At 38.3% G+C, this 21,613-nt stretch overlaps 1 protein-coding gene across 10 annotated transcripts in view; it reads right to left on the reverse strand.

Moving 5' to 3' along the window:
* Positions 1-21,613, reverse strand: part of SOX5 (SRY-box transcription factor 5) — a 1,155,824-nt gene that overhangs the window by 965,212 nt on the left and 168,999 nt on the right. For 9 of the 10 annotated variants that reach the window (XM_049885159.1, XM_049885160.1, XM_049885146.1 and 6 more), the window contains exon 2: positions 3,410-3,491. The gene's annotated coding sequence lies outside the window, so the exon portion shown is untranslated. Of the gene's footprint in view, positions 1-3,409; positions 3,492-16,563; positions 17,570-21,613 lie in introns of those variants that run through there. The other variant, XM_049885145.1, reaches the window with a different exon arrangement.

Here is a 21,613-nt window from a genome sequence, read left to right on the forward strand (position 1 = left end):
TACTCCAACAAATTTGAAAACAGAGGAAATGGACAAATTTTTAGAAACATACTACGTACCCAAACTAACACAAAATGAGGTAGAAAATCTGAACAGACCCATAACAATAGAAGAGATTCGAAAAGTACTAAAAAATAAAAAAAATCTCCTAACAACAACTAAAAAAATCCTGGCCCAGATGGTTTCACTGGAGAGCTCTACCAAACATTCAGAGAAAAACTCACACCAGTACTACTCAAACTATTTCAGAACATAAAAAAGGAAGGGATATTTCCAAATTTATTCTATGAAGCTAGCATAACTCTGATACCAAAACTAGGCAAAGACACCACAAAAAAAGAAAATTACAGATCAATATCTCTCATGGATACAGGTGTAAAAATTTTCAATGAAATTCTTGCCAAAAGAATTCAGCACCACATAAAAAATAATAATATGCCACCACCAAGTGGGATTCATATCAGGTATGCAAGGATGATTCGACATTAGAACATCTGTGTAACTCATCGCATTAATAAAAGAATCACACAATCATCTCAATAAATGTAGAAAAGGCATTCAAAAAGTCAAACACACATTCCTAATAAAAACTCTCAATAAGATGGAAACAGAAGGGAAATTCCTCAACATAATCAAGGGCACCTATATGAAACCAACAGCTAACATCATTCTCAATAGAGAGTGGCTGAAAACATTCCCCCTGATAACAGGAACAAGACAAGGATGCCCTTTATCACCACTCCTATTTAACATTGAGCTAGAAGTCCTACCTAGAAAAATAAGGCAAAAAAAGAAATAAAGAGCATTCAAATTGGTAAGGAAGAAGTTAAACTGTCCCTATTCACAGATGATATAATACTATACATACAGAACCCTGAAGACGCCACAAGAAAACATCCAGAACTAATAGAAAGATTCAGCAGGGTAGCACAATACAAGATCAACACACAAAAATCAGTTGGATTCCTGTACACTAATAAAGAGAACTATGAGTGAAATAAGTCATCACAAAAGGACAAATACTGTACGAGACCACTATTATAATAACACATGAAAATGTTTCCACACAGAAAGAAACAATTTTTGATGGTATGCAGGAGGGGAGAGGCTAAGAGGGAAAAACACTAACTAGATGGTAAATAAGTGGTAACATTGGTGAAGGGTAAGACAGTATACAATACTGGGGAAGTCAGAACAACTTGACCAGGTTAAAGTCATAGTAACTTCACAGACACATCCAAACACCCCGAGGGACCAAGCCACTGGGCTCAGGGCTGGGGACCATGGTCTTGGGGGACATCTAGCTCAACTGGCATAATGCAGTCTATGAATTGTTCTACATCCAACTGTAGTGAGTAGCATCTGGGGTCTTAAAAGCCTGCAAGCGGCCATCTAAGACATGTCTTTGTTCCCAGCTGAAGCAAAGGAGAATGAAGAAAACCAAAGACACAAGGGAAAGATTAGTCCAAAGGACTAACGGAATACAACTACCTCAACCTCCACCAGACTGAGCCCAGAACAACTAAATGGTGCCTAGTTACCATCACCTGCTGCTCTGGCAGAGATCACAATCAAGGGTCCTGGACAGAGTTAGAGAAAAATATAGGTCAGAATTCAAATTCACAAAACAACAACAACAAAAAAGACCAAATTTGCTGGTCTGACAGAGACTAGAGAAATCCGAGAGTACCACTCCCAGGATGCCCTTTTAACTCAGCACTGAAGTCACTCCTAAGGTTCATCGTTCATCCAAAGATTAGACAGGTCTATAGGGCCAACAATAACACAGGTGAGGAAGATGCTTCTTAGTTCAATCATGTATGCAAGGCTAATGTGTACACCAGCTCAAAAGAAAAAACAAAAAGGCAGGAAGGGACAGGAAAACTGGATGAACGGAAGCTGAGAACTTGGGGTGGAGAAGAGGAGAGCGTTGACACATCACAGGGTTGGCAACCAATGTTGCAAAACCATTTGAATTAACTGTTTAATGAGAAACTAATTTGCTCTATACGCTTTCACCTAAAGCACACACACACACAAAGAAACATCCCTGAGCCAATTTTTTCCTCCTCTGTCCCATGCTCCAACCCCTCACGGTTCAACAGTGGCTAACAAGTTGGGGAGGAGGAGACCTACAAAGAGAGAAAGAAAAAGACACACCCTCTCCCACTGCAATATCCCATCCCACAAATGGGCCTCAGATCGGGGAGGGAAGAAATCTGATATTAAATTAACTTTTAAGTTATGATGATGATCCAGGATTAGACATTCCAATTTCTCTATGGAGATTATGTTTCTGACTAAAAGTGCCAGCGGATTTTTTATTTTTTAATCTAAGGGTGAACCGATAAGGTCCAGATCCTGCCCAAGAGCTAAATTTCATCCAAAGGCAAGAGAATAACTCTCTCCTTCCCCTAATGCATTAAAGAAATAGCAGGAGACAAAAAATCAATTGTGTTTTGATTGCATTCCCTAAGTAGTGCTTGTTCGAAGCACTGTTACAGAGAGAAATGCAAAAAAACTACTGAGGGGTGATAAGGGTGATAAAGACCTTTTTTCTTGGGTGGAGTCTGGACATTAGAAATGGCTGCATAGTATGTCCAGGCAGATGGGCCTGACCAGCCTTGCAAAGGACTCCACGCCATAGCCTAACACAGGGACAATTACCATGTGCTTAAAAAAAAAAAAAAAAAATTTTTTTTTTTGTTTTTCAGAGCGGCATGCAAGGGCAAAGAGCTTTATGCCATCCCAGAGGGTTTCCCTGGGCTCAGCAGAGGCAACAGCATGCTGCAAGTATGCCCAGGAGGGGCCTAGAAGTAGCTAATAGAGGACAGCTGAAGATCTTTGAAGATAGCAGCGGCCCACATGTCCTGATGAGGATGGATGTCTCTGACGGCATGTGACTTAATAGGGAGATAGCAGCTGAGGAGCAGGTGAGGCCCCTCCCAAGACCTTGGCACCTCATAACCTCACCTAGAGCTTAGATGCAAACTCAGATTGCTGCCACACGGCTAAATGGAAGACCAAATGTAATTTAAGTTTAGCCATAAAAGAATAAGATTCTCTGCTACTACCCTTAAGGTTTTCATAGGCTAATTCTTGGATGTATATCACCAGACCTTTCTCCCAGTAAGGCCTTCTTTCCTGTCCTAGAAAAGGACATCATGGCTGGTAAAGCGTAGGGTGGGCGAAGGCAGCCCTTGGTGAGATGGACTGACAGAGTGGTCAACGCAATGGACTCAAAGACAGCAACAATCCTGGAGATGGTGAAGGACCATGCAACATTTCATTCTGTTACACATAAGGTCACCATGAGTCAAAACCAACTAGACGAGAAGTAGCAACAGCAACAACATAGAAGAATAAAAAGGTTACATTTTTTGCATACTCTGGGTAGACGGAGACATACCTGCCACATGCGGGGAGTCTTGTTCAAGACTTCTAAGGGTTCTCTTCAAATGTGTCTTCGTACCAGGAACTGCTTAAATAGCCTAGAAGAGAATTAAGAGTCCAGTCATTTAGAGGCAAACTCATGGCGTACGTGCATGAAGCAGACTTTCTGAAGCCTTGGCTGTTTTGGGGAACGCCAGTGGTTTGTGATAAACTGAGTTTGACAGAATATAGTACATTTACTCCTGCAGAACTCGTAAGTTCCACTTTGGTACAGGGCAATCAGCAAAAGGAAACAAAACAGAGTACATCAGTCTTTTTTACTTATTTTTCAAACTAAATGTTCTAAGTCCCAGGAGAACACATGGAAAGAAGGAGGCATAGTACGGATTTTAAGGTTCCTAACCTTGACTTTGAATTTTTTTTTAACCTTGACTTTGAATTTTTAAAAGCACTAAATCTGGTTCTGATGAGAGAAGAAAAATACATCAGGGTAACACAGTAGATTGTGACAGGCATACTACTATAGAGTGTTGAAGGAAAAACCTCTCTGCTAAGGTGACATGTGGGCAGAGCTCTGGATGAAGTGAGCGAGTAAGCCAGAGACAAAAGTTTTCCAGGCCACAGGAACAGCACATATAAAGGCCCTGAGGTGGGAGTTCTCTAAGCATTCCACCCAGAAAAACTCACCGCCATTGAGTCCAATCCGACTCATGGCATTCCAAGAATCGCAAAGAAGCCTGCAGTAATCATGTGAGAGAGAGAGGTAGGGCATGAATGACGTTTGTTGGTAAGGGCCTGCAGGCCAAGGAAAAGCTTTGGGTCTTATTCTGTGACTTGAAACTACTACAGGTTTTTCTGTTTGTTTGCCTGCTTGTTTTTTAATTAAACTTTTTAGCTTAGATTCATTGTAGACACACATGCATTTGTAAGAAATAATACAGAAGAACTCCATGTACTCTTCACCTCATTTCCCTCAATGGTTACATCTTGCAAAACTACAGTACACTACCATGACCAGGATATCGACATTGATACAGACAACATACAGAACATTTCCATCGCCACAAGGATCTCTCGTATTTCCCTTTTACAGCCAAATCCACTTCCCTCCTACCTCCACCTCCTCCTTAACCCCTGGAAAACATTAACCTGTTTGCCATTTCTATAATTTTTTATGTCAAGAATATTATGTAAATGAAACCAAACACTCAACATAATCCTCAGGAGATGCCTCCAGGTTGGTGTGTGTCAATAGTTTGTGTATTAGTATTCCGTGGTGTGGGCTGAAAACTGTTCACCCATTGAAGGACACTGTATTGTTTCCACTTTGGGGCTATTATGAATAGAACTGCCATCAGTATTTGTATCTCTATAAAAATTTTTGTGTGAACATAAATCTTCCTTTCTCTGGGATAAATGCCCAGGACTGCAATTGCTGGTGTATATAGTTGCATGCTTCCTTTTGTTTTGTTTTACAGAGTGGCTATACCATTTTACATTCCCACTGGCAATGAGTAAGCAATCGTTTCTCTACATCCTCACCAACCTTTGGTGTTGCCACCATTTTTTATTTTAGCCATTCTGATGGACGTGTAGTGATTTACCGCTGTGGCTTTTTTTTTTTTCCCCCCGATGCGCTTATCTGGTATCTCCAGTGAAGTATCTCTTCCTGTTTGTTTGTTTTTTGCACATTTTCTAACTGGATGGTTTATTATTTTACTACAGTATTTTGAGATTTTATGTTCTAGATATTAGTTCTTAGTTGGATATGTGGTTTACAAATATTTTCTCCCAGTCTGTAACTTGCCTTCTCATCCTCTGTTACAGAAGTTTTTTTCAATTTTGATAATGTCTAATTTCTCAGTTTTTCCTTTTATGGATTGTGCTTTCAGTATAAAGTTCTCTGCACCTCGCCCTATAGTACAAAGATTTTCTCCTAAAGGTTTTATAGATTTATATTTAATTTCATAATCCCTTCTGAGTTAATTTTGGTATAAGCTTTCAAGTTGAGGTTCATTTTCGGCCTATGGATATCCAATTGCTCCAGCACCACATATTGAAAACACTATCTTTGCTCCATTAACTTCCTTTTGCACCTCTGTCAAAAAGAAGTTGGACATATTTGTGTGGATCTATTTCTGGGTTCTTCATTGTGTTCTACCGATACAGGTGTCTACCCCTCTGCCAATACCATACAGCCTTGATTATTGTACCTACACATTAAGTCCTGAAACTGCATATACTAATTCCTCCCATCTTATTCTTCGTTTTCAAAATTGTTTTACCTATTCTGGCTCCTTTGCCTTTCCATGTAAATTTTAGAATAGTCTTGCCCATAGCTACAAAAGAAAATCTTGCTGAGATATTGATATGAATTATGTTAAACCTGTATATTCATTTGGGGAGGAACTGACATCTTTGCTATGTTGAGCCTTCCAGTCCATGAGCATGGTTTATTTCCTCAGATCTTCTTTAATTTCTCTGTCAGCATTGTGAAGCTTTCAGCGTATAAGAACTGACCATGTTTTGTTAGATTTACACCAAAGTATTTTTTTTTAATGGTTATAAATGGTACTGTATTTTTAATTTTGGTTTTTATAAGTTTATTGCTATTATATAGGAATCTAATTATTTTTGGTGAAAATATCTACAACAAAACACATACCAACTCAACAGCTTCTTTATGTACAATTCAGTAACATTCGTTATCTTCTTTAAGCTGTGCCACCTTTCCTAATATCCTTTTCAAATTATTTCACCACCATTAACACAAACTCACTGCCCCCTGCCCCATGCCTCTCAACTAACCTTTCCAGTTGCTGTTGTCAATTTGACCACATAAAGATAATTCTTTAAAAGAGTACAATACTCAAGGCTGACTTTTTAAAATTAAGCTAAACTATTGTTTGGTTTAAAGATATCTCAGGGGATAGTTTCAGTTTAAGGTTTAAAGATTTCCTCAGGGCAGTAGTTTCAGGGAGTCATATAGCCTCTAAGGCTCCAGAATGTCTGAAAGGGACTCAAATGACTTTTGTATGCTTATCTTGTATTCTGCAACTTTGCTCAACTTACTTTTTAATTTCAGACTTTTTTTTTTAATTCCTTGGGATTTTCTACATATACAATCATGTCACCTACACACTGCAACAGTTTTATTTCTTCCTTCCCAACCTGTATACTTTATATTTCCCTTTACCGCCTTTTTGCACTGGCTGGCACTTCCAACACCATAATGAATAAAAGTGATGAAAGCAGCCATTCTTTCTTTGTTCCAAATCCTAGGGAGTAAATCTTTCACAATTAAAAATAGTATTAGGTGTGGGTTTTTGTAGGTATTCTTGTATCAAGTGGAAGTTTTCCCCTATTCCTATTTTTCTGAAAGTTTTCATCATAAACAGACATTGAATTCTGTCAAACGCTTTTTCTGCATCAACTGATATGATCACATGGTTTTTCTTCTGTAGTCTGTTAATGGTGGATTGTGATGATTGTTTTTCAAATATTAAACCAGTCTTGCATTCCTGGAATAAACCCTATTTGCTCACGGTGTGGAAACCCTGGTGGCGTAGTAGTTAAGAACTACAGCTGCTAATCAAAAGGTTCGAATCCATCAGGCACTCCTTGGAAACTCTATGGGGCAGTTCTACTCTGTCCTACAGGGTCGCTGTGAGTCAGAATTGACTCGATGGCAACAGATTTGGTTTGGTTTTGGTTATATCATTAAATTTAAAGTGAGTTTCTTGCAGACAGCATATAGTTGGGTTCGGTTTTGTAACACACTCTGATAAGCTCTGTATTTAATTGGGATATTTAAACCATTTATATTTAATGTAATTATTGATACGTTAGTGCTTAATTTGCCGTTTTATTTATTTTTGTTTGTTTTCTGTTTGTTCCCTCTGTTTTCTTTTTCCTGCCTTCCTGTGGGTTATTTTAAAATTTTTAGAATCCCATTTTGATTTATCTATGGTATTTTGAGTATATCTCTTTGCATGGCTTTTTTAGTGGTTGCTCTACGTAAAAAAAATTACATTATATTTACATAACTTATCACAGTCTGGAAACCCTGGTAGCATAGTGGCTAAGTGCTATGGCTGCTTACCAAGAGGTCGGCAGTTCGAATCTGCCAGGTGCTCCTTGGAAACTCTATTGGGCAGTTCTACTCTGTCCTATAGGGTTGCTATGGTCGGAATTGACTCGACAGCAGAGGGTTTGGTTTTGGTTTATCACAGTCTACTGGTGTTACCATTTTATCGGTTTTAGTGAAGTATATCATAAAGCAGTGTGTTATGCCCTGTTGAATTTCTGCTAACTACCAAGAGTCCCAGAAACTCTGGTGGCATAGTGGTTAAGTGCTATGGCTGCTATCCAAAAGGTCAGCAGTTCAAATCCACCAGGAACTCCTTGGAAACTTTATAGGGCCGTTCTACTCTGTCCTATAGGGTCACTATGAGTCGGAATTGATTCGATGGCAATGGTTCAATGGTTACCAAGAATCCTAAATCAAGAATTTAAACCTCAGAAAAAATGTAGTCATCTGAGATACTATCCAAACTCTCCTCTTTTATCCCCACCTACAACTACACACATATTTCCATCCCACCTAAAAGAATAAGAAATGAGTTGGGATCAGTGTGGTGGAAAAACACCAAGACTTCTTTCATTTGATGTATACTATTTTGGAGTAGACAACTTCTAAAGCTAAGTTTTAAGAGAGTGTTTTCTAATGCATTAAAGTTAATTGAAATCCTAAAAGTCTTGAAATCTGAAAAAAATTTTTTTGACTTTTTTATTTATCAAGGATCTGAACAATCAAAATTAAAATTATAAGTAACTTTAACAATTACTTAGAGCAATGTCCACATTTTACAGAGAAAAAAAAATTTCACAGTAATTAACTTAGCTTGTCATAAGGTCACAGGCAAGTCAGTGACAGGGCTATGCCTGGAACTGGAGTCTAAATGATACTGAACTACATGATGAGGAATAGAAAGATTAACTTTTTATCTGAAGTGTGTTAACAGACTACTTAGGATACAGTTATGCTTCACTTCCTTATGGAAGGCAAAACGAGAACATGGCAGATGGAATTTAACCAGGACATCCACACTGGAATTTAACCAGGACACTGGGGTTTAAACTTGCCAAAATTAGCAACAGATAACAAATAAATTGCCCAATTATTGATATTATTCTAGACACTGGCCCACAAGAGGTTCAAGACATGAAATTGTAAATGTCAGCATGTCCTATTCCATTGCGTATCAGTGGGCTCCCCCTCCCCTGGCTCTATCTATCCAGGTTACTACAGAGTAGCAAATTCGAAGGACACAATGGTATTTTCCCATATTATGTAGTTTCTACTTACTTTAAGATGTAAAAATACTTGAATGCATGGAAGAGACTATGCTGAATTCCCAAAATATTTCTTGTATCTCCTGATTCACTTGCTGAAGGGCCAAACCTCCAGCTTCTAGTTTGTAGCTAGCTCTCAGTGACAGACTTCCCCTTTTAGTCATTTTGTCATTTTGAAATGACCAAAATCATGAAACCATCTTCTGTGATCCAAACTGAAGAAAAAATCTTTTTCTACATATATCTCCTATTCATATTCACAGTCAGATACTACATAATTAAATAAAAGAGTTTCATTTACTTGGGTTCAAAATCCATTACATTTTTCTTATTACTTTTATTTATCTTTTTTTTTTCCTGAAATGTATCCCAGGATTGTTATTATCCCTGAACACACAAATATACAGATCTGTGAATCTATAATGAGATCTTAATTTTTTTTTTTTAAAGAATAGATTTGGGATTGATTAAATACCTAAATTACCCTCCACTTACATGCTGTCTAGATTTGAACAGATATCCAATTCCCCTGGAAAAATCAGCTTTCAGCAGCTGAACTCCTAGCAAACTACATGTATGGTGTTTCCTCCAGGGAAAAACTTGGTTCACAAGCTAACTTGGAGTCCTTGACCTGATGCCAGCAGAGGTTGGATGCACTAATGCTCTGCCCCAAAGTGAGAGTTCAAATGCCCTTTCATTCCAACCTGGTGTACAGACCAAACAATAAACACCACTTAGCGTCATGTACAGAGAGAGCATCTACTTTCCTCTAGCTTGAAAGTATTTAAATGCAAAGACCTGGGTGGTGCCATCAGTGGCAACAGGCAGGGAAAGATAAGAATGAAGGTGCTAAACACTTTGAGAGGGAAGTATCTGAATTGGAAATAAAAAGAAAGCTATAGAGCTGCCACTGTATCCAGCTCTTTAACCACTCCTGTATTTTTTTTCCCCCAAGAGAAAAGTCTGCGAATTTGTATTCACATATCCAGTAATGTGCTCTCACCACATGCTTATGAAACTCCCTCGTCAACAAAGCTTTTACCCTTGCCTTTACCCCTTTTTCAGGATTTCTACTTCAAATCCCCAGCATACTTTTTAGAGCAGTGATCTCAGAGGCATTTCTATAGCTCAAGCAATTTATATTTCTTTGTTTGCTTCCTGGACATGGGGTAGGAAAGATATGTAAAAGCCCCAAAGTGGTAGCTAAAATCAAAACAGGTAATGACAGCTCATACCATTTTTCACTACTTTGCTTCGTTAAACCCCCCTTGCTAATTTAGGAAAGCTTTTGTGGTTTTTAACATTAAAATTAAAATAAATATACCCCTACACTGATGTTTGTGATCTGTAGGTGAAGTTATAGTCTACCAGTTGAAAACCTACAGACGAGCAGACCAAGTACCTTCAACTTAGACCATGAACTGTTAACAGGAAGGTAGTCTACAAATCTATTTTTCATTGTTAACAGGCCACATTTGAAGACTTTTCCCCCTTTCCAGTCACGGATTAAATGTGAATTAGAAGATATTTGACATCTAGTTTGGACACAATAACACATAAAATTTTAATGCCATTTATAACACAAACCCATTATTCTTGAATAGAAACAAAATTCCTGATGACTGGAAGCAAAAATTCTAAGAATACACCAAATTCTATATTTTAAGAACAAAAAGCAATCCCAAATTAACCCCTCAGCTGATGTATTAAAGATTGAATGAATAAAGATGATAAGAACAACATACCAATCTATGGGTTGGGCTGCTAAATGTTGTTTTGTCCTACACATCTTAGCTGAAATTAAAAGTGTTTATAATAAAAGCAGCATTCAAGCCACTTCTGAGAATAAAATTCCTCCTCCAATTATTAAAGTTATAGACAGTTTAACCCAACTCTGATTGCTAAGTCAAATTAAATATTATCATTGAGCAATATCTCTGAGGTACTTTGTTAGATGGTATGGAGAAAACAGTCATTAAAACTTGTAGCTGTGATCTAACTACATCAAAGTTGGAGAAGTCATTGACAGAAAGAAGTAAAACCAGGGATACATTCCAAAACATTAGGAAAGGGGTTGTTACAACAAAACATAGGTTTGTATGTCAGTGTATAAGAAGTTAAGAGCTCCTAAAATACAGTAATAGCAAAAATTAAAGAAAACTCACCTTGAACATATGAAAGTCTTGGGTCAGAAGGAAAAGAACGAGAAGATTTAGGATTACAGTGAGGGAGTGGGTTGTCTTTCATGGGCACAGACAGGGAAAGAAGAACCTGAAGAATAGAGCCTCCTGGTAGGTGTAAGCAAAAGCAGGGCAGGCCCTGAATTCTGGAAGAAGCTAGAGATAACAAGACCCATACACCTTCACCTCAGGAGCTCTAAGAATCAGGCTTGCAGCACTCACACACAGGTGGCCCTAGTTTGCTTTCCTCAGGGCAGCCAAGTGTCTTTTCACTGACCAGCCTTGGGCTAGAAACAGTCCCATGAATCTTAGCCCTATGCTTAGTCACCTCAACAGGCAATGGAGGACAATTTTAGAGGCCAACCTACTTTCCCTCTGCAAATATCCCCCCACTGACAAAAAAACATCTGAAATTTCTTTCATAGGTATGGTGTCTTTGGAGCCACAAGGAGAAGGAACTATGAAAGTATTTAAATGCAAAGACCTAGGTAAGGAAACATGGTGACTGAGACACAGCTTTAGAAAAGGAAGTCCAGTCACTCAACTAAACCAAAAAAACCACCAGTCGTCGAGTCTATTCTGACTCATGGTGACCCCATGTGTGTCAGAGTAGAACTGTGCTCCATAAAGTTCTTAGTGGCTGTTTTTGATAATTTCAGATAATGGTTCATTTCCTGACTTGGTAGAAAAGATGAGATTATTTAAGGAAGTAGAGGCACTGAGTATCTGAAGAGGGCTGCTACTGAAGATAAAATAAGGCCAGTGCAATGGAAGTTATTTTTATTCTGAGCCTTGATACTGAAACACAGCTTAATCAAAATATTACAATATAGCAACATAGTTACAAGCATAAACACTGAAGTTTATGCTGGCTAGAATCTTCCTATCTGAGTGATCTTGCGCATGTTGCTTAATTTCTAAAGCCAGATCTTGTCTGTAAGTTAAAAATAATAGCTACTAGAGTAGTTATCTACTTAGGATTTCATTGAGTGATCACGCCACCCCTATTCTCAGACACTGGGGTTTAGATGGGTTTGGCCCCTATCCCTTCTAGCTGAACTCTAGGAAAGAGTACACAGCCAGGCCTGAGTGGTCCTGGGAAGACAGATGGGGGTCTACATCACCACACTTAGGCCTGCAAGCTGAGAGACAGAAAAAGAAAGGTACATTCTCTCTCTCAGTGATTGAGACTATTAAGGACCCTTCAAACCTGGAGCTGCTAGGTTATTTTTGCAAACTTGCAGAGTGATTTTTCATCCTGATAGTAAAGACAAAAGAGAAGAAAGCAATTGAAAGATGGAAACTTGGAAGTATTTTGTGAGCTTTCAAAAAAAAAAGGCCTATTTCTGTTAGAGTACCACTATCTTCCCTTTTTTGATTCCACTATTTGGTGATAGGTGTTTGTTCAACCTATGGCATCGAGTTTGTATATGTGTATGTGACAAAGAAATGAGATAATGCCCAAAAAGTGCTTGTTTCTATGTTCAGCACATAACAAGTTCTCAATAAATGTGAGCTATTTTTATGTTCAGAACTAGAGACTCTTTAAACTTCCGTTTCCAAGAAAAAGTAAACAATTTTCATGGGACCTGTTAAGTAAGGTATCGAAAGTCTCTACCTTCAAAAGATCATAATCAATAATAGGAGATGTTAATAATAGCTCAAAAACAGAGTAGAAGAATCCTCAAAAAGACAGCAGATGATTTGACTGACAAATGAATTGAACTGAAAATAATACTGAAAGGTTTTCAGAGTAAAGAGTGGAAAGACCCTCAGAAAGAGCTGGTTACAGAAAGGCTTCACAGAGGTAGTATCTGTGCTTGATTTTTAGGAATAGGAAAGATCCGAAAAGGTGGAGAGAAGGGCAGACAACATTCCAGGTATGGGTCTAAAAAAACATGAAGGGAGCTGTTAACTATGGGCTATAGCCTAGGACACTCTCTGTCCTGTAACAGAGGCTTGCCAAGGAGAAGCCAGGGGAAGGACAGCTAAGAGAAAATGCTCAACCCAGGTGACAGTTCTTAAGGGCAAGTTTAGTCATATTTTGCAGAGGTTGGTTTCACCAAACTCATCTAGAGGTAAAAAGTAGTGACAGTAGGTTACTCATGTAATTTATATACAGTGAAATTTTAAAAATAACAAAAATTAGAGCAATGGCTTAAAATTTTTTATAACCAAATCACACATTTTTGGAAGCTTTAAAGCATATATATGTATTTTTTACTTTGGCTATAATTGCTCGTTATTTACTCAAGTGCTACAGCCAAAGAAATGAAAACACACCATACACACACCCCGTAAAGCATAATAATAGATATTGTGATGTTTCTTCTTAATAGCTCTTCCATCCCTTTCTCACATGTATGAGCTATGGAGTTGGAGGCAGTATCCCCAACCTCAGGCCTCAGTCCTGATAATTTGAGGTAATCAAGGTAAGCCCATCCTCCTTGCCAGTAATGAGTTGAAGAACCCAGGTCTTAGCCAATCTATGAATGGCACTCCTTTAGAAACATGGATTGGATCCAGGGATGAGCAAATGGCAGTGTGGGTCAATGAAACATGAGTAAAATTTATTTCCGGAAAAAATGTTGTTCATTGCTAAGAACAAGCCACTAGAAGAGATTACTTTGAATGTCAGACCTGAATCTACTGGTATGTGGTCTTTCAACTTAGTAATGTTCACACTTATAGAAGAGGACAGAGTTTAGGGAACTGAAGAGAGAAGGATCTGAAAGCACTGAACAAAGGCCACCCAGTAATCTGCCCTACCTCTAATGTCTGGCTGTGTGAGACATTACCTTTCTTTATTGTTAAATGTGGCTCGATTTTGTTCAAAGTTTCATCTAAAAATACCCTAGGGTGACCAGTAGATGTGTTTAGCATTTGCAAATGGCTGTGATTCAATAACAGATCAGATTTCTTCATCTTCTGGTTAGTCTTAGAGCCTCCAGAAGACTCCAAATATTAGAAGTCAGGATAGGCAAACAGTGGGACAGAGGATCTCTGTGTGTCTGAAAGCACTAGATCATGGGATCCAATTCAGATAAGTAGAACTCCATTCTCTGAAAAGATGAAGTAGTTGCCAGAGTCACAAAGATAGGTTAAGACGCTCCTGCCAACCTTGGGCACTCCAAAATTACCGCACAATCCAAACACAAAACATTGAATCACACAACTTCACCAGGGTCCTCAGTAGAAGAGCATAGTGTCCCAATGAACCACCTCGTGAAACTACCAAGATGGCCAGAGAAACATAATCACTGTCGTTGTTTCCCAGAAGCACAACAAACTGGTTGGCTATACAATCTGTACAAAACATTACAAAAGTTTTTCATACATTTACATTATAAACACTGTCACTAAAGCAGCACCTTGTTCAACAATGTGCTGATCCGGTAAACAAAGAAAACTAGGATGATGATAACCAAAAGTACGGACAATGAAGTGTTAGTAAGGATTTGGAAAAATTGGGACCCTCATATATTAAAGATGGGAATGTAAAATGGTGCAGCCCCTTTGGAAAATAGTCTGGCAGTTCCTCAAGAGGTTACACATATAACCCAGCTATTCTATTCCTAGGTATATACCCGAGAGAATTGAAAACATATGTTGCCACAAAAACTTGTCTAAGTATTCATAGCAATGTTTTTCATAAGAGCCAAAAAGTAGAAAGAATTCCAAATGTCCATCGGTTGATAAGTGGATAAACAAGATGTGGTACATCTGTACAATGGAATATTATTCAGCTATAAAACAATAAAGTTCTAATACATAGTACAATATAGATGAGTCTTGAAAACATTACGCTAATTGAAAGAAGGCAGACACAAAAGGCTACATATTGTACAATCCATGTATTTGAAATATCCAGAATAGGCAAATCATAGAGACAGAAAGTGGATTAGTGGTTGCCAGAGGCTACAGATGGGTGGAGAAAGGGGAAATGCAGAGTGCCTGTTGATAGGTACAGGGTTTCTTTTAGAGGTGATGAAAATATTCTGAAATTAGATAGTGGTGGTAGCTCCACAACTGTGTGAATATCCCAAAAACCAATAAATTGTGCACTTTAAAGGAATAAATTTTAAGGTATGATAAATATATCTCAAAAAAAAAAAAGATATTCAATAGAAATTAAAAAGGCAAGTAAAAGTAGCTAAAGGTAAAATATACCTCCTAGATATACTTTTGTCAGCAATATATATAGTTCTAGACATTTTTAATTAAGCAGAACTTAAAAAGAGTCTCTCCACTTCTAACACATTCTACAAAATGATTACCATAGCTCTTGATTACATGGTGAAGGAAGCTATCCACTTGCTAATTTTGTGGTGCAACTGTTGAGTTGAACACACTTCTGAGGTCTACCCGTCTTTGCCTGACTGTGTTTCTCTCTTGCTTTCTCCATTCCTCCACAGCTATAACAGTTGTTGTTGTTAGTATGGTTATTGCCAAGTCATTTCTGACTTATAGTGATCCCACGTGTGCAGAGAAGAACTGCTCCATAGCATTTTCAAAGCTGTGACCTTCTGTAAACAGATCGCCAAGACCCTCTTCCAAAATGCCTCTGGGTGGGTTCAAACTGCTGACCTTTCAGCTAGTAGTGGAGCACTTAACCATTTGTGCCATCCAGAGAATCCTTAGTGATAAGAATTGTCATTGTTGTCATCGAGTCGATTCCGACTCAGAGTAGGGGCATTTTATTCTCTGGTTATATTACTGAAAGGATTTCCTTAGAGATTTGGTCCAGCCTGAAAAGGGGTCCTTGTACAACCATGTTACAAACCCTATAACTTTCTACATTCCATCATATGTCTTAGGCCTTCAGCCTCTCGGAGTTTGCTATTTAACCATTTCAGCCAACTTTGGTGTGGGCTAGATTAGCTCAGTAAAACAATGATACCTGTCCTAGTGTGCACTCTCTTATTTTTCTTTGAAATGATCTGTGTTTAACAGAACACATACACTTACATATAAGTACTATAATGCATATAACAACTTTTGAGGAAGTTACACCAGGTAAACATTAGTAGATGTCGATCAAGATGAAACAACATTTTCAAACTCAAATGTCATGCTAAAAAATAAAAGTAGAACTCTGTGGATAAGAGACTATAGAGACAGTAACTTCTAGCAGCTTTGATCACCAGTAGCCAAAAGAAAGCCAAAAGCGAGTATCAAGTGTGAAAGCAGACTTCACCCACAATATTAAGTCAAATAAATATTAAGAAGAGAAACATTTTAAATACACACATAAAGGTTCATTGCTAGAAGATAATACTTTCCATGAATGAAATTTGGTTCCATATAAATATTAGTAAAACTTTTGACGGACCTCAAATATTCTAGGACACTTTCAAATACCTTTGTTTTGACATGCAATTTGACAGCCCCAAATTAATACATAAATACAAGAGGTAAAAACTTTAAGCACATAAAATAGCTTTATCTACTAAAAAGGCCTAGAAATAACGACCAAACCAGTAGCAGTGAGCATCCCTAATATTCAGAAAATGGGATTTTTTAGAGAAATGGCTAGAAGAGGAAATGCATATGATGAGCCCAGAACATCCTGACATACCAGATACTAAGGAAGCTATTACAGACTGGTTTCTGGGTAGGGTCATGTGAAAAGTACCTGGGAGTCAACTGAAGAGATTTCCACTGGACAAAGAATGGACAACTTGAGCTTCAAGAAGGGTAAGAATGTCATCAAATCCCATCAAATACATCTAAATCCGTGAGTCCAATGATATTTAAATATAGTCATTTGGTTATCTTCTCTGGATGACAGGAAACCCATTCATTAACTTGAGAACTAGGTAAATAAAAAGAAATAACCAAGTATTTATCCTGTGTTTCCTATATGAATTGCACCGCTTGGTAACCAAATTGAAGACTGGGGCAGTTACTTTTCATACAATTATTCCAGCCAACAAGTGTAAATAAGACAATACAATTAGAATATTTTCACTTTGCAACTGGTAATGAATTAATGGGTCTAAGCACTGAGCCACCACTCATCTGTCAATGTGCTATACTTTGGTGGCTTGCATGTTGCTGTGATGCTGTGAGCTACGCCACTGTTATTTCAAATACTAGCAGGGTCACCCATGGTGGACAGGTTTCAGCTAAGCTTCCAGACTAAGACAGACTAGGAAGAAGAACCTGGCAATCTACTTCTAAAAAAAACTGGCCAGTGAAATCCTTAGGAATACAGCAGATACTGTCTGATATAGTGCCAGAAGATCAGCCCCTGAGGTCAGAAGGCACTCAAAATACTCCTGGGGAAGAGCTGCCTCTTCAACATAGAGTTGGCCTTAATGACATGGATGTGGCTGGGTTCAAAATAAGGAGAAATAGCTGCAAACACCCATCAAAAATTGGAATGTGGAATGCACGGACTATGAATCTAGGAAAAATGGAAGTTGTCAAAAATGAAATGGAATGCATAAAGATCGATATCCTAGGCATTAGTGAGCTGAAATGGACAGGTATTGGCCATTTTGAATCAGGCAATCATATAGTCTACTGTATCAGGAATGGCAAATTAAAGAGGAATGACATTGCATTCATCCTCAAAAAGAACTTTTCAAGATCTATCCACAAGAACCAAAGTTAAGACCTTCAGTATATCCCACCTGAATTTAGAGACCATCTCAAGAATAGATTTAATGTACTGAGCACCAAATGTGGGATGACATCAAAGACATCATACATGAAGAAAGCAAAAGTCATAAAAAGAAAGGAAAGAAAGAAAAGACCAAAATGGGTGTCAGAAGAGACTCTGAAATTTGCTCTTGAACATAGAGTAGCTAAAGCTAATGGAAAAAATGATTACGTAAAAGAGAAGAAAACATTCAAGCCCCAAACTGCAATTTTTAAGGATTCTATGGGCAAAATATTGAACAATACAGGAAACATCAAGAGAAGATGGAAAGAATACACATAGTCACTGCACCAAAAAGAATGGTGGACGATCAACCATTTCAGGACATAGCATATGATCACAAACTGATGGTACTGCAGGAAGAAGTTCAAGCTGCACTGAAAGCACTGGGGAAAAACAAGGCTCCAGGAGTTGACAACTTACCAACTGAGATGTTACAACAAACAATGCAATGCTGGAGGCACTCACTCATCTATGCCAAGAAATTTGGAAGACAGATACTTGGCCAACTGACTGGAAAGATCCACATTTGTGCCCATTCCAAAGAAAGGTAATCCAATGGAATGTGGAAATTATTGAACAATATCGTTAATGTCACACACAAGTAAAATTTTACTGAAGATAATTCAAAAAACTGTTGCAGCAGTTAAATGGCAAGGAACTGTCAGAAATTCAAGTCAGACTTAGAAAAGGAAGTGGTACCACAGATATTATTGCTGATGTCTGATGGATCTTGGCTGAAAGCACAGAATACCAGAAAGATGTTTACCTGTGCTTTACTGACTATGCAAATGCATTTGACTGTGTGGATCATAACAAATTACAGATAACACTGCAAAGAATGGGAATTCCAGAACAATAAACTATGCTCATGCAGAACCTGTACCTCAAGAGGCAGTCATTTGAACAGAACAAGGGGATACTAAGTGATTTAAAATTAGAAAATGTGTGTATCAGAGTTGTATCCTTTCGCCACACTTATTCGGTCTGTATGCTGAGCAAATAATCCAAGAAGCCATGCTGTATGAAGAAGGTGGCATTAGGATTGGAGACTCATTAAAAACCTGCAGATGGCACAACCTTAACTGCTAAAAGTGAAGAGGAACTGAAGCACTTACTGAAGAAGATCAAAGACCACAGCCTTCAGTATGGATTGCACCTCAACATGTAGAAAAAAATCCTCACAATTGGACCAGTAAGCAACATCATGATAAATGGAGAAAAGACTGAAGTTGTCAAGGATTTCATTTTACTTGGATCCTCAATCAATGCCCATGGAAGCAGCAGTCAAGCAATTGAATGATGTATTGTATTGGGCAAATCTGCCGCAAAAGACCTCTTTAAAGTGTTAGAAAGCAAAGATGTCACTTTAAGGACTAAGGTGCACCTGACCCAAGCCATGGTATTTCAATCGCCTCATATGCATATGAAAGCTGGACAATGAATAAGGAAGACCAGAGAAGAATTGGTGAATTTGAAAATCAACTGGATGGCACTGGGTTGTGGGTGTTAGTGAAGAATGCTGACTGCCAGAAGAACAAACAAACCTGTCTTGGAAGAAGTACAGCCAGGATGCTCCTTAGAAGTGAAGGTGGCAAGACTTCCTCTCATGTAATTTGGACATGTTATCAGGACCAGTCCCTGGAGAAGGACATCACGCTTGGTAGAGAGCAAAAAAGAGGAAGACCTTCAAGGAGATGGATGGACAGTGGCTACAATGGGTTCAAATATAGCAAAGGTCGTGAAGATGGTGCAGGACCTGGTAGTGTTTCAACCTGTTGTACACAGGGTCACTATGAATCAGAACCAACTCGACGACACCTAACAACAACAAGCACTAAACATGAATGACTACTAACATCGAAAAAGAGTTTTAACCAAACATCATGTGTCTCCTGATGAAAAAACACATTCTTGCAAAGGAATCAACCTGCGTCTGTTCAAGTCTCTAGAGTCAGCTGTCAATTTGCACAAAATATAAAGGACAAAGGAATTCATTAAACCTCACCATGAGTATGTATCCAACAAAATCCAGACTATAGTAAATTCTGCAGGTCAAATGACCGGATTCTTCAACAGATAAACTGTTAGGAAAAGGAAAAAAATGGAGGGAGAACCGTAAGACTAAAAGAGACATAGAAGACATACTAAGGTTTTTAATAGATAAGACTAATCACAGTGCCTAGGAATGCATTACTATAGAAGTTAAGGTGATTTCTTCTAGAGAAAAGAGTGGGGTGTGATTGGGATGGTACACATAGAGGGACTTCTAAAATTGTTGGTAAACTTCTATTTCTTGACCTGGGGGGTTGTTACAAGGTCATTTCACCTTATCGTAAACCACTAAGCTAAACCTTTGTTTTGTGTAGTCTTCAGTATTTTGATTTAACTTTCTAATAAGAGGCAAAAGTATAAACAGAGAAAAAAATAGAGGAGTATACTATGAACCCATACATTAATGACTAATGCATTTGTTATTAGTAATTGAAACAGAATCTTGATTGTCAAATGCAACAGAAGTGAAATAAGTGATCTGTTTAACCAGTATGCTTCCATACATATATAGTGATTATGCTCCCGTACTGTTCAACTGGAAAATCAGAGGCATCCTTTTTTGACCTGCCCAATGTCCCTTTTGGTGGTTCTTACTACCTCTTAACTCAGGACACAATTAAATGCAATTCAACCTAAACCAAAAACCAAACCCAGGGCCGTCGAGTCGATTCCGACTCATAGCGACCCTAGAGGACAGAGTAGAACTGCCCCATAGAGTTTCCAAGGAGAGCCTGGCAGATTCGAACTGCCGACCCTTTGGTTAGCAGCTGTAGCACTTCTCCACTATGCCACCAGGGTTTCCTAGTGTTAAAATCTTCTTCTTCTCCAGATCAGACACATTTGTTCTTTTTGTTTGCCAGCAAATAAAAGTCAAACAAGATACCAAACTTTCAGTACTGCTGCTAAACACCTATTAGCACCAAATATATTGCTTTGTTTAAAAATACAATGGGAATTCACTCCTTTAAAAAGTGTGCCCTTATTTCTTTGTAGATCCTATTGGAATGAATAGGCAAATGTATTGATTCTAGTGTTTCTTCCTTTTGCAAATCAAATAAACCCCTTTCCAACCTGGCAAACTGTTGGCTCTATTTAATGTCACCAATCCTCACCCAACCTGGACAAACGGCATCCTTCTGCAATGTTTGTCGTTATCGCGGGTTGGCCACCGCTGCAATTTAAAAGCTCACTATAATCTCATCTGCAAAGGTTGAGCACACAATGACCTTAGTCAAGGTAAAACCTCTTCTATACAACCCAAGAACTGCAAGGTCCATAGAAGTCTAGACAAATGGGTACATCCATGACTAGAAGGAAAATGATTATTGGTCTTAATGAAAACCATTCATTACATTCCTTTCTGTAGTTTCACCTACCCATCATGAGTGGTTTCTCATATTCCAAAGACATTCTCAGTCAGTAGAATAAATCAATACTGGGTATGATCGACATTACAATATTGATCAATATCTGGATCTCCTCTATACATCCCTATCCCAGTGAAATTACGAGTGACCACAGGACTCGTTTTAGCACAGAGATGTGAAGAGAAGCGATGTTTGTCACTTCTGGAACAAAGCATTTAACTTCCAGTGCTCAACTCTCCAGCCCTGTCTTCCCCAGCCTGGGAGAGCATGGAAGCAAGTTTTGATATGGAGGTGCCATAAGATTGAAGCAGTCTCAAAAGCTGAGCCAGCATATGATTGGATAACTGACCTGAAGTATCGCTAAACCCGCAGCAAACCTTGCCAACAAGATTTTAGGGTTGTTTCTAACAGGAGCATAAGTTAAAAAAAGTAAGTTAGTCCAATGCAAATTGTGTGCTGGATTTTTCCAAATGTCCTTTTCACAGAAATCTAATAAAAACTACCCGTATGTATTGCATTTGCCAAGCCAACTTAACTAATTGGGCTATAGAAATGTAAAGATGTAGAATTAATATTTTCAGTATTATGAGTTATTT

Source organism: Elephas maximus, chromosome 4 (genome assembly GCF_024166365.1).
Source record: "Elephas maximus indicus isolate mEleMax1 chromosome 4, mEleMax1 primary haplotype, whole genome shotgun sequence".
NCBI classification, from domain to species: Eukaryota; Metazoa; Chordata; class Mammalia; order Proboscidea; family Elephantidae; genus Elephas; species Elephas maximus.